We start from the raw sequence: 15,221 nt of genomic DNA on the forward strand, positions 1-15,221 counted from the left end.
CGGCAACCCACTATAATAACAATCAGCGTCACTCACAGCAAAAACGTAGATACTCGTAAAGGTGACGGTGATGGTGCTGATGCCCATGCAGCTAATCATAATAGAAATAAAGAATACACAGACATATATCTTTAAATATATATATATATAGCGATGAGGACCGCTGCACGGCCGCCTAGTTGACCAAGAAATATCTGTGTTTGCTATGAGTAAAAAAAAAGCTTAAAGTGAGCAACAAATGCACACTAGCAATCGCCACAGGATATTTAAAGGGCGCATACAAACGACTCAAACACCTTAGAATACCGCTGCGCATGCGCAGGTGTACTTGAACTCAATACGAGTACTACGCCCCAACAAAACTTATTAACAAACACATCGTGATGCATATACATATATATGTACATATTCTGCCTTTTTGTTGCAATTTACGTTATATATGCCATGCTTTCGATCTACTTTGTTGCTTTTACTTTGGTGTGCGCACTACACATAGCTCTCGAAGTACCAAGAACGCCTTAGCACCGGTGAAAAATAGCAACAAAGTCGACTGGAAAATGTATGCGAAAACGACGTGAAGGTGTACAACGTACGTGCAATTGTGGCGCATCACGTTGCTGCTGCCGTGGCGCGCTGCACATGTACGTGCATAGTGACGAGTTAACAACAACAAGAAAGGCATGCTTACGCCTCACATAATGTTGTTGTTTATTTTGTATATCGCCATCATCATCGTCATCGGCTGCTGTTGCTGCTGCTGCTGCATATATCAAGGCAAATATGACTGCCAGTGCCGCTGATTGTGCTGCCGTTTGGTTGCAAGCTGATTGCTCGCTTATTAATTTGCGCCGGCAAAGGAGCGCTTTGCGATGATCATGTCTATGATCATGGCCAAACAAATGCGCCACTGACACGGTGGCTGGTTGGCTGCATGCACTGCCGCTGGCTGCCACTTGTCGCAGCGCCCTCTTGGCACACCGGCCGCACATGCGCTACTGCAAGGCGTTTAAATCATATTAGAGCGCTCAGTGGCGGACAGTGATTGCACTGATTTGCTCACTCGCCCGACGTTCTTGCTGCTGCTGCACTGTTGTTGTTGTTTTTGATTCGCACATGTGTGGCAAGTTCATATTATATTAGAGTCGAGTGTGTATTAAGCAGCTGCGCGTGCAATATTACTATTTGTACTCCACACTCTAGCGCATACAATTCTCATTATAGTTGCTCTTTTTATTGTTTTGCTTGTTTTTGCATTCGCCTTTCTTGTTTGCATTGCACGCGGCGCGGCATGGTGTCAAACGTTTTGTAATCTGTCACGTCGCATCGTTTTCTCGGCTGTTTGCTGCGTTACTCTGGGCCCACAAGTGGCGGCCACTTCGCTGCGCTTCAGGAGAAGCTGTTTATAGTATTTTACTTTTATTATCATTTTTTTTTTTAATTTATGCTTGCGTTCCTCTTCACCTGTTGTCTCGGCTACCCGCCGCTTTCGGTTTTGTTTTTCTTTTTTTTCATTTCATATTTTTGCAGTTAATAACTAGCTTGGGCGCTCACGTGCGTTGCATTTTCTTGGGAATTTTACCAATTCACATTTTATGCATTTGTTTTCATCTTCTCTTTATCTCTTTTTAGTGGCTAGCGCTATGTTTCATTGGTCGGATTAGTCATAATTTAGGTTATTGCTCTGTGCTTTAAATTCTTCTTGTAAAAAGCCGTTTGTGTTGAATTCATTGCGATGACCTTCAGCATTTATTTAGCGGTAGTTGACTTTCACGACTTTTTACCTTTGTTATGACTAAGAAGTTTCTAATAACTAAATCATTGTATTTTGGCACAAACATTTGATTCATATGTACAAATACGCCTCAATCTGACCGATTGCGTAAGTTATTTTTACTTTAAGGAGCTAATCTACTGGAACCTATTGCCATCTACATACTTACAGCACATTAAACAAGCGTTAACTTCGGTTTCAGGTGCCTCCATACAAGAACTTTTTTTTTTTTAAATAATAATATTTTTATATATCTCCGAAAGTTGATATTAAGCTTCTATAAGAGCTTTAGATATGGTTTTAAAAGGTTCCAACTTTTTTTACTGAATTGCTGAATGTCTCGTACATGCCCGTAATAAGTATAGGCCTCTAGAATTATACAGCTTGTCAGTAGACTTTTACAAATTGAAATTAACGCGCCCTGAAAGCTTGAGCTTAAAGCTCCCTGAGACGTTGCCAAGCTGTCAGCATTAACGAAACGCATTTCGCTAATCCACCACAACGTATTAATGGCAATCAACACTTTTGTTATGGAAATTACACTCAAACTAAAAGTGTGAGTGGCAGACTGACTGACAGCCGAAAACATGCCATGAAAATACTGTAATTTTTCTTAAAAATGTAAGCGTTATTGTAAAATGTAAACGTGAGTGCCGATTAAAATTTTTGTTCGCACTTTAGTTAACCACTAAATTCTTTCCATATATTATTTTTTTTAACCCAATAAATCAAAGGACTTTAATTAACCAAACTCACAGCCTGCACTGAGCTTGTGGCCTTCCATATCGATATATGCATATATATAAGTATATATTCCATACACATGTATCCATTAGTTTGCCTGTCGACCCTTTTGACACGCCCTCAACAGCAAGCTTGAACCAGTTTAGCGGCTCAATGACGGCGACACTATAATTTAGCGGCAGCCATTTAATTTGTAGACTGTTGCATTACCGACCAACACTATTGTTGTTGTACATATGCACATGCAGCGATAACTTAAAGGGCGACTCATTTGTAAATTGCAGTTGACAGCAATGCTGAGCAATCAGCGGTTTATAAGCTTATATATTAACCGTACATACATACATAAACATATACTATTGTTTTTGTTTTACGTGTCTCGTATATTTCTTTATTAAATATGTCGCATAGCTATTAGGCCTCACCATTTTCAATGACCACGTCTACACTCCAGCAATTAGTTATAAATGAAGGCGACCAGCCAACCGTAAACGCTGACAGTTGGGCTTTTCACTAAGAAAAAAGCATAACTTCTTGTGATTGGCCAGTTTGTTGTGTACGATGCAGTCGGCCAATTGCGCAATCGGTCAAACAGACTGAAAAAAGAGAGATTATTAATAAATAATATATATAACAATATCAGTATAGAGAACATTGAAAATTGCAAACAAGCCAAGCAAGACTTCAACAAATATAAATACTGGAGACAATATTGAAGAAAGAGTTATCAGCTTTCATACAGAGTGGAGCAAAAGTCAGCTATATTGAACAGCCATAGTGAAGTGAGATCCGGATGAGAGAAACCGAGTTTTTTCGACTATAATAGAAAAAATTTACTTTTGACACACTCTGTGATATACCTACAATGTAAATATTTGAAAAATTTAATCCAGCAAAAGTTTAATTTCCACAAAGTCTGTAGCATACAGAAGAAGACGTCGGAGGCCCTTTAAAAAATATATATAAACGATTAGCGTAACGAGCTGAGTCGATTTGTCGGTCCAACTTTCTGTCTGTATATAACCGCAGTTTTTGAGATATCAATCTGAAATTTCGCACACATCGTTTTCTCGCTAAGAAGCTGTTCTTTTGTCGGAATTGCCGATATCGGAGCACTACAGCATATAGCTGTCATACAAACTGTACGATCAAAATCAAGTGCTTGTATGAAAAACTTTTTTGTTTGATGAGATATCTTCACGAAATTCGGCATCGATCATTTTCTAAGGCAACGCTAGAATCTGCGAACAAATTGTGCAGATCGAATCAGTTTAGCATATAGCTGCCATACAAACTGAACGATCAAAATCTAGATAAAGATCCTTTTATACCCTTCTATGCTATAAGAAATGCACCTGCGAACAATATTAAAGCTTCGGTGCAGGCGATATTAACATTTTTTCTTGTGCTTAGTATAAAAAGTATTAAAAAGCATTTGGTGCTACCTAACCTCAAAACTGCAACCACAAAAGCCGAAGCAATGCGCAAATAATGCCATTAAACGTATTGGTCTGTTGCTGTTTTATGTTTACCATTGCGACCATTTCGCTGTCAACTTCTCCAACACGAGTACACTTCCTTTTATTGACCCTAATTACCCTGCAAGGCTATGCGCGCACGGTATAATGCATCATCAAGTGTCATCGAGCGTCATTAAACAATAAAAAGTCAGCAAATTTAATTGCATTCGAGTTGCAGCAGAACCAAAACAAATACCCATTTGAAAAATACACAAAAACACACCCAAATTAGATGGAGTCGAAATGAGCACAAGGAGCGGTCAACAACAATATGAATGCAAACAACAAGCTGGGATCAGCTCAAGCAGCCAACTTATACCACCCAACCCGAACAAGCGTATGCGGCACAAATTGTCGTCTGATGTGGGTGGCATGTTGCACGTTGGCAGCGGCAGCATTTGTGGCGTCATTGTTGACATCAAATAAACTTTATTGTCGCGACTTGCAACTCGGCGTTGCATACTTTTCGACGCCAACGCCACGGTAATTTTAACATCCTTTTATTTGCTCAGCTCTATTTTTGCTTTCAGCTTGACTAGCTGCATACAAAGTGCAACTCATACCAGCAAGCACTTGCAACATTCAACCCACTACAACAGCGGCCAGTTGATTGCATTTGTTGTGTGGGTGTGTGGGTGTGTGGCATGCATTGAAAAAATGTCAATGAACTTTAAAATGTGTTTGACAATAAAAACGAAGACGACGCTGCAAGAAGGCGAAGAGCGAGTAAAAGCAAATGCGCTTGTGTGTTGGTGTGTATGTATGTATGTATGTATATGGACTTTAATGCATTAGTTTGTTATAAATATTTTCTGTCAGCTACAGCTCCATGCGGCATGTGGGTGGTTGCACAAATATTTATGCACTATTTTCGCTTATCATCGCACATACAGCGCTTCTAATATACATATATGCTGAGTATTTATGTGCCATACCCCACCCTACTCGTTTATGCTTAGCGTCATCTTGTTAGATTTTTTTTTGGTGTTTCACAGTCGCTGCGTCGTCATTGTTATGCCACACCATTAAGTTAGTTGTCTTCACACAAACACACTCAGGCATGTAAATCTTTATGCTTGTATCCGTTGCATACTTGCAGGCGTCTAAACGGCTTCACTCGTTAACTGTTTTGTGCTTCGTGTAAACGCTGTTGCTCACTGCCTGCCATTACACTTCGTCGTCTTCTTTACTTTGTCTAGTTATTTATAGCAAACTTTTTCTTACTATCAACGTAACATGCTCTTCTTTATTTATTTTCGTTTTTTTATTAACTGTCGCCTTCCTGTCGCTGCTTTGTTGTTGTTGTGTTGTTTTTGCTCAAGACAAATTGTATGCTTCACGCATGATAAGAATTCCGAAGATTCATATGTATAAATGTATGTGTGTGTATACTTACTGTTGGCAGGATTAGAAGCGTTCACATTGACAAGTTGCCCGCGGGAACTTTATGTGACACGTGACTGGTAAAAACAAGAAAACAAAGCAGCAAAGCTGCTAGATTACAATGCTATTTCCTTCATAATTTCTTCATACACAGAGGCAACTACTTATCATACGAAAAGAGACTGATGAAGTAATGGATAACGGTTTGGATTTGTTTTAAAAATAAATAACCGCTATCGCAAGCAAGTCTGACAGTTTTTACCCCGTATCTGATTAATTGTGACATAGTCCTAAAGTCTGCGCACTGTGTGTTTTCAAAGACTTCTTTGAAAATTTGTATTCCAAAGGTGTACAGCAAAGGCATATTTTTTTGAAACCAACTTTTACGTCCATTAAGAGGTACACCTAGTATTATATAACAGCCTAAAAACAGTCGATTTTTGGAAAGTAAAAAGAAAAACAATTATTTTAAAGTTGTAAGAACATATTTATACATATTTTAGGAATGCGAATTTTTGAAGCAAATAATAATAAATTTTTGTATTTAAACGCCATCTCCGAGGGTATTAAAACAAGGTCCTCCACTGCTGTAGTTATTCCCGCAATTTTCCGTGGATGAAACCTTAAATTCTCGACTATAAGCAAGTGTACGCACAATGACCTACAATCGCACCAAATAACATAAACAAACAAAATGGCGGCGAGTTACAAAAAGTTGAATTTTAGCCAAAGTTTTGGTCGTTTTTTACCTGTGAACTGTCACTAGTAGATAATTGTATGTAGTAAGATATACAGAACATGCAGAAAAAATGTAATTATGGTCGGATCTTTTGTCTTGGCTGTCGTCTACACTTTAAAAGTTTGTAAATCAAAAAAGATTCGAAAATTTCATTTTAAATTTTAGTATGATATTTTTGAAGCTATTGAGTTTGGATAAAGGAATGCAAGAAAAAAATTGATTTTTTAGAATATTGATACTAGATGTGTCCTTTAATTTAAAATTCTTCGAGTGATAAATTTTTCAAAGCATATTGATTATAAACCATATTTTCATTATTTTTAAATTCATTAAATGAAGCATCAATCAAGTGAATACCTATAAATTGGGGTATTTAATTACAAGTAAATTACTGACCGCTCTAATAAATCATCAATTGCATACTGGATCAAAAAATACGTGGGACAAAAATATCATTTTTCATCACGACAATGCACGAACAATGACAAATTTCAACGAATTAAAGTACGAATTCTTGAGCATCCAGCTTATTCACCAGATTTGCCGCTCAGCGACTTTGGCCTCTTCAGAAACCTGAAACAATTCACGGGATGCGTTTTTTGTCGAATGAACTAGCGATTATAGCCGTAGACGCGTGTTTTTCAGAGCTTCCGGCGGAAAGTTATTAAAGAGATGATATAAAACTATTGTACTAATATTGGAATAGGTGTATTAATTTTAAGGGAGATTATATTGATGAAAAAAATATATTTCATACCAAAAACAGTATTTTTTCTATAGAAGCGCCATAATATATAAAAGGATTTTTAGCCATAATATATAAAAGGATCCCATCATTCATTAACTAATTCGAACAAGGAGTCATTCTCTTACTCAGCCAATTAATTCTAAACTATTCGGCCAGTTATTCAACTAGCCAAGCATACAAATCAACCAACAAAAGTATCCCTATCAGCTAAAGCGCACAGCATCATAAGCCATGTGACCGTTCAATGCGCCAGTTGACCTTTGTGCAATCAACCAGCTGAATGAGGCTTCTAAACTACTACACACGCACGCCACTCTCATTGTAAATGTCTAATTTAAATGCAAATCACAGTCTAACAAACATTTCAACTGAACTCCAAACACATTTCATCCACACCCACAATACGACTGACAACTGCACTCCCCCTCAGCCATTTTGAGCCTTTAACACACTCAATCGTTGCAGTTAATTTACAAACAATTAAATCTGTCAATTGCGACAGCAATGGCAGCTGAACTCGTGTGTGGCAAGTAAATAGCTCAAAGTTAGTCACAGACACCACACCGCACCGAAAAACCAGTCAACCTTTACACCAATCAATGCTTCACATTGTCAGGATTTGTCAGCATAAAAAGTACACGATTTACTACAACGAGGCTCACACACATGCTGACACATACACCTTGCCACTTGTGCTTTAAAATGTATAGCAGCAAATAATGTCCCGGTCATTGAGTGCAGCAAATTACAACATACTAGCGCTCCTACAACTGCGGACCAGCATATCACATACCACTGTGTTGTCACATCGCCTCACTGTATCTGAGTATGTATATATCCTTGTATGCATATAATATGTGTCTGCAATCCTTTTGCAAACACAATGGTCGCAAGTTTCATTTTGCTACCAGTTGTGTCGCTAAGCATTATATGTATACCGTTGTATGCCACATTTGTTTGTCTGTATTGGTGTGTTGAGGTGGCTGCTGTATCCAATCTCATACTGCCACAGTCGATTTACACCAGTTCACGTGATTTAACAAGCGACACTTTACAATTTGCACCAACACAAACCCCAAACCACATCCTAGCCAGTGAGAGCCCTTATCACATAGACCGCATCACATAGACGCATACAAGCTTTTGTGGAATCAGCTGCACATAAATTGTATAATCTTATCTCATACACCCATTAACTTCCCTACTAATCCATACAAATTGTACGCGCTTTAGCGAAATAGTTATAGTGGGACTGTTGAGTTTGTTTTACGGGTGGGTATATGTGTGTCCTTGAGCGATGACCCCCATTGTTTAGTTGAGTATAGTAATTAGCAAATTAAATGCTTAAGAGAGGGCAGAAATATTGATAGTCTTTTCAAACAGACTCATACGTTTTATATTAGCAAATAATTTTGTTTTATCGGAAGAGTATGAGAACATCATTCATCATTGACGCATCATCATTACGCCACTTGCACGTCACTAAACAATTCTCTTCCATCTGTGACCACTTTCGCATTTCTTCGGTGTGGCGTTCCATATTTCTCGTCTTGAGACTTACATGTCAACATCCGCGTCCAGTTTCCCGTATGAATAGCAAATAAATTAAGCTTTTATCAACTAATAAAGTTAATCGGATTTCAGCCTCGAAATACAAACAGGATGAACTGCCGAAACGACTTTTCTTAACATCTATCTCACATACCTCACATTTCTAAAACTCTTCTTGGAAGCATCAGTATTGACAATGTACAAATGTGGACCAGCGCGCACTGACAACGAACTAGACTGGATACAAAAAATACCTTAATAATTATTTTTTAGCCAAAGGAAACCACGCTCATTCTAAGCCAAGCAAATTTACTCGACTGAATGCGTTATCTTTATCAGAAGCGAGACAAAGCAACTACAAAAACAGCGAAATTTTTGGCTCGGAGACCTAACATTATTCCTTAACAGTTTTGTTCACAAGACCGCTGCTGACTCGTCTTATACCGAATACATAAAAAAATGCGTTATTCGAACCGCAATATTTAATTATCTCTCTATTAATAACTGGCGGACTTGCAACAAATATCTCCACTCTTTCGATATCATTATTACACCGACATGCGACATGCCTTTAGGACGCATCGTGTTCAACAGTACTACGTAAACCTTGTTAAAAAATAACAATTTGAACTGAACCAATCCGGATAAATTTCGATCAAATAACATTTACTGCAATACACTAACTGCGCTTACAATGACGCCTTCAGCTAAACATTGTCCCATTCAATAATATTCTAAAAATAGTATCTGCATAAAAAAAATTCACAAATCAGGTCAAAAGGTCAAAAGCATGCTCCACATACGCGTAAGTGCAGCCACGCCAAACGTATGTAGACTGTCTGGCTGCAAATTACACAGCACTGGTGAAATCATTTGGAATATTTATAAATCACCCAGTGGCTTCGAACCACCATCTCCTGCGTAACCCGCACTAGATGCATGTTCTTCGCTGCGAGATAACTCCCCCTCGAGGCCTTCAAGCGCCATAAATTTGCTATGCAATCAGCAGAGACCGTAAGAATCTCCAACAAGGGGTTGTATTAGCCACCGTTCAATTGAAGAACAGCCATCGAGACGCAGTGCGCAAAACGGCGTGGCAAATAACCAAAGTTTTAGCTAACAAAAACAACAACTATGCACTCAAGTAAAGCCTGCGGATCAATAGGTAACTGCCGAGTTGTGCGTGTGCACAAGAGATTAAGTTCAAAACCGAAAGAGGGCATTTCGAAAGCGCGCTGCAGACAGTTTTCGAAAAGAAGCCAGAAGACAATCAGCAGCAACAACAATTGTGTACTAAAGCAATACGCAACTAATTTTAAGAAAAAGTATGCAAGCAGAAAACTCGCAGACCAGCAGTTAGCAGGGTAGGCAGTTTTTAGCCGGAGCAAAGCATTTTTTAGTTCTTTTCGTGGTGGTGGCAACAAAGCCGCAGTCACACTACCGTGGAAGCGCTCACTGTTGTGGTTGCTGATAAATATCAGTCGCATTGGCAATGGCTGTGGTAATGAACAGTTGTGGTTGTGTACGTGTTGTTGTTGCTGAGGTTATTGCTGTTGCGGGCACGTCAATATTTGCTGATGCTGCAGTCTCTGCACACAGACCGCCCACCATTTATTTTATTTGCCGCTTTGAGCAAACGAAAAACGAATAACTGCACACATATGCTTGTTAAATACATATGTATATGTATATACCATATATATATGTAGGCATAAGTATATAATATTTTATACATATATTTTATTTTCTTTGTTTAAACACCTGCATTTGCTTGCGTGCGTTCGATTACGATTTACGTGCGATATTTCTCAGATAACGTCACACCTACCCCTTGTGTAACTCGCCCATTGGCAACCACCCCACTCACACACACGCATTAATACATTTGCTGTTTTTATGTTGGCCAACGCATTAACGACAGTGCAACAGCCAACAGAGCCAACAATTTCACGCAAGACAATCACTACCGTTCGCGCGGCGTGTTGCTGCTTATGTCAACGCAGTTTGTGTGGGCGTGAACGATAATTTTTTTGATTTCACTCAGTGCAATCAGTTGTTCACGCAGGCAGGCAAACGGACAGACACGCACGCACGCCACTTACGCAGCGGCGCTGTGGTAGTTAGTTGGACCTGGTATTGGCATAAATAGTAGCTTGCACTGTTGACGCCACACTGACATAAAGGACGACACAGCATTTCTTGTTGATGCAATTATTTTTGGTTGAATGTGAAGTTGCAATTACAATTTTTCATTACTCAACTGTTTTAACTTCCCAGAATGGCATTTTTTTGTTGTTGCATGCAACTTTAAAGCTTTTGTTATTACATAACCTCATTTATACGATCAAAATCAGCAAACTCAGTAATGGCATGCGATACTTATTTCTCTTATTTAATTAAGATTATCTTCACTAAGAATATTTCTTTATCTTTCCGGTTGTGTTGTGTTTACTTTAAACGATGGTGAGCCCTTTGCGTCCACCCAAGGAGAGATTCCATAATAGAATTATGGAAACGTCCAGAACGGAGAAAGAATTCTAAAGCGTCAGTTCAGGATGTCTGTGATACCGAAGCACGGAAAATGCTGTCGGCCTACCTGTAGTTTGGATTGCACTTCAGTCATAAAATATTTAAAAAAAAAAAATGTATCTAACGATGTTCACAACTTAGGACACATCCGAATATTTAACTGTTATGAAGTATAGCTATTTGACCGAACTTCTCCTGCAATTTCTGGGCTGATGCGTTATTTTATCCAACAAATGATGGTACTTCCAAGTTTTAGGCCGCCTGCGAGCGACTTGCGATCGTATAAAGACTTTTTCATGCAAGAAAAACACTACATAGATAGTTTACCGTTGTCTACCGAGAACCAATACGACTTAGTAAACATATTTCGATGTCGATGGAAACTTACATTCATATGTAGCTGTCTAGTAAAGGAGAGAATCAACTGTATCTGAGCAGAAACCTTTGTGAGAAATGTGTATATCATTTCACATTGTAGCTTCTTTGCAGTCATCGAATGAAACCTATTATTTCAAGCCCTAAAACTCTGAAAAAAAAGAAAGAAAAACTTGATAGTTTTAGTTCATACTTCTATATTACTATATATAACTATACACATTCGGTATTTAACATGGCAGTCGTACGTAGACTCTAGGGGCAACATCGAATTCGTCGACTCTGCATTTAATATGCTCGTACAGCGTTTCCATAAATTGTCAATTTGTTCGGCATATTAATATCAACATAACAAATCATGTATTGAAAGGAAAAATGAATCCGTTGGCCGAGGAAACGGCGAATAAAGCAATAAATGAGAAATAAGTGGAACTTGTTACGAACCGCAACGGCAAACCAGCGAACGCGCTCCAATACGCCGAATGGACGAGTTGTAGAACAAGGCCACAGAAGTTAACGAAGCAAACAAACGCAGTCACATATTTGGTATACACTTGTGTATGAATGCGCCGAAATATAGGGCTACTGGCCAAAAATGTGTAGAGAAAAATATACAAGCGCATCTACATGCATATATAAGACAAACAGTCGAAGGATGTCGTCGCACCGCATTGGCGCGTGATTAGCATTGGCACAGCGGGCAGGCCGTCAAGTCCCGGTTGGTTAGAAGCGGTTGAAACTTAAAATAACCACAACACATATATACACACACCGCTAAGCGAGAGCGCAACTTGTGTGTGTGGAGAACGCGAAAAACGCCGGCAGTTTACAGACTGCCGCTTCCTTTACGCAAATGTCCTAAAGGAACACAAATACCTTCGCAATCGCATATCCGAACGCAACGGTTGAGGCGCTGCTTGTTTTAGTTGAAGCGCAAAGAAGTGATTATTACCAACTCAACGCTCAATTTTTTGCGCTAAATAAAACAGTCTCACTTGCTGTGAACACTTCGCCTACCTTTCTTGGTTCACCGCAAAAATAAAACGTGGTAAAATAACACGTGAAAGGTGCGCATGCGCAAAAGTGTACATAATTGGCTGTTGATGCGCGTGCGAAGATCACACTTGCACTTAAATATGCGCTTGAGCTGGGCAAAAGTATGCAATTATATTGTGTCTTCTTATTTTCTGTAAGCATTGCCGCATTCGAAATGCATATTCTCACACTAGCTGCCACATGCTGCATGCAACAAATACGCGCATGTTTGTAAATGTATAAAATGTATGTATATGTATGCGCGCGCGCGCTTTCGTGTGCAATAATTATGCACGGCTCATAAATTGTGTGCTGATTCTTCGCCAAAATGATTGGTAAGGGCTATGCGCTCGCATACTACAACAGCATTGCATGCGCATGCGCAGCATACACAGCGTACGTGAAATACCAAATAAATGCACTAAAATGGACATTGATTTAAATAACAGCGATTAAAGTTAATCGCCTTTGACGGCATATTTTGCGCAGTTGCGCATGCGCATCATACATACAGGCACATACAGTTGGAAGTGCGAAAATTGTCGGCTTTTAACAAGTTCAGTGCTTGAATGCCAAGATCGTGATTTATTGCGGGTGGAAATTGCTAAAAAAAAATATCTGCGAAGAGCAAAAGGCAAAAACATATATGTACATAAGTCTATGAAAATAGGTACAATTATCGTAAAATACTAATAAATTAATATAAATATTATTAGGAAAATTATTTATAAGACTTGAAACAAAATAAAGCATAGCAAACAACCAGTAATATATCAGACTTTTTTTTTAATTTGATAGCGCTACTTACCAATAAATACATTTTCATACACAAAAATTAAAACAAATAACACATTGCCACACTTTTCACTCATTATAAAATAGTGGGCAACTCTATACTTAACAAAAAAAAACGTAAGCTGGAATACCCTTCACAAACAACGAAGTTTCCATACAAAAATTTGATTTTGATCTTTCAGTTTTTATGACAGCTATATGCTATAGTAGTCCGATCCAAAAACTTTCTTCAGATATTATAGCGTTGTCTAAGAAAATATTCTATACCAAATTTCGTAAAGATATCTCGTCAAATACAAAAGATTTCCATAAAAAACTTGATTTTGATCGCTCAGTTTGTATGGCAGCTATATGCTATAGTGGTCCGATATCGGCGATATGAACAGCTTCTTGCGGAGAAAACTACGTGTGCAAAATTTCAGATCGATATCTCAAAAAACTGAGGCACTAGTTTAGACAATAGTTTCGACTGAGCTCATCATGCTGATCATTTTGATATATGATATATTTTATAGGGTCTCTGACGTTTCCTTTAGTGTGTTACAAACGTCGTGCCAAACTTAATAACTCTGTTCAGGGTATAAAAATATATAAAAAGTTCTGTGATAGTTTTTTTCCACTGTTAATAAGTTATTTGCTTGAATAAAATGTCTAAAAATATTCATTTAACTTTCACATAAGTATTTTCTCTTAAATTATAATTTTTCAATAATCTCATTCAAACCAAAAAGTATAAGGTCCATCATAACCAAAAAATATAAAAGTCCAACATAACCAAAAATATAACCAAATAATAATTTTCTACCAAAACCCCAACATTAACATTCTACAAATAATTTGAGCCAAAAGAAAAATTACACACACACTCAACCATTTTTTTCAGTGTATCCTGAAAATGCTTGCGAATGCACCAGCCAAATTCCCCGATTTGCACCAGGCGCCCAGACCGGTGGAGTAGGTAACTGCCGCAGAAGCACTTTTAGCTTCACGTTCCAGAAATTCCACACGCTCGTTGCATACCTTAAGGCGCCGGAAATCAGTGCACACAAGGTGACAGTTTGCATTTCATAGAAAAAAGCAATTAATTAACGTTTTACGCTATTATTTCAATATTAACAAAATAATTACTGAAATTTTTATGGAAATTTATATATTTACCGATAATTTATTAAATTGTACATCAAATATTATTATATAAATATATAGCTATGAAATACTTATTCCTAAAAATCTGGTTTTAAATTCTTTCGGTGTATCTATGGTATACTTGGGACGCACAATCTGCAATTCCTACCAGGCGCCATGTGTTGCAAGTATGTAGGTGGTTGCTGCAGACAATTTGCATTTGTGCAACGGATGTCGAATTGGCCACTGGATGATACGTTAAATTTAGTTTTTATCTAACTAAATGTAATATAATAAAAGGTTTAAAAAAAAAATTTTTTTTTTGTGAAACGTGCATCAATTAATTTAATAAATTAAGACTACTTAGTTGCAACCGCAGTAGTTTTGTTGCAAATAAAGTTGGTACAATGCTCCTGCGCTCTCACTCTTTGATGCTTCATTTTTCCCACAGCTGAAAACATATGTATATAAACATATTATGAATATTTCGCCGTCACGCTGTTTTCATGCCCAACGGTGCTAACAAAAGCGCTTAAGTTGACAACCAATTAAAATTCATTTGCGACAAGCAGGTAGAAAATCAGATTCTTTCGCCAATTGCTTGACATGTTGTGATGCGGCTTATCAGCAGAAAACATCTCATTTTTACAGCAAGCGTCGCGGCGCACGTTGTCTCGGTGGAGCGCTACAGATCAGCGGTGATCGTGTGTAGATACGCGCGCATTTACATGCAACTTAAGGCGAGCGGTTTCCCGGAATCGCAACTAAACGTTCCAGCTCGTTTATCAAACATATGTCATTTGGGTGCCTGGAGCGTGCAGACGCAACTATTCCCACTTGCCACTTACCACACAATAGCGCTTGCTACACTATCGCCGCTGTGCGCGTGAGTGGCGATTTGAGCTT

At 38.3% G+C, this 15,221-nt stretch overlaps 1 long non-coding RNA gene across 4 annotated transcripts in view; it reads left to right on the forward strand.

The window, feature by feature from the left end:
- The window catches only part of LOC138857017 (uncharacterized), a 293,806-nt gene extending 279,386 nt beyond the window's left edge, over positions 1-14,420 (forward strand). For all 4 annotated transcript variants that reach the window (XR_011396012.1, XR_011396009.1, XR_011396010.1 and 1 more), the window contains one exon: positions 14,074-14,420. This is a non-coding gene — a long non-coding RNA (uncharacterized lncRNA). The remainder of the gene's footprint in view (positions 1-14,073) is intronic.
- The last annotated feature ends 801 nt before the right edge of the window (positions 14,421-15,221 follow it).

Source organism: Bactrocera oleae, chromosome 4 (assembly GCF_042242935.1).
Source record: "Bactrocera oleae isolate idBacOlea1 chromosome 4, idBacOlea1, whole genome shotgun sequence".
Classification (NCBI taxonomy): domain Eukaryota; kingdom Metazoa; phylum Arthropoda; class Insecta; order Diptera; family Tephritidae; genus Bactrocera; species Bactrocera oleae.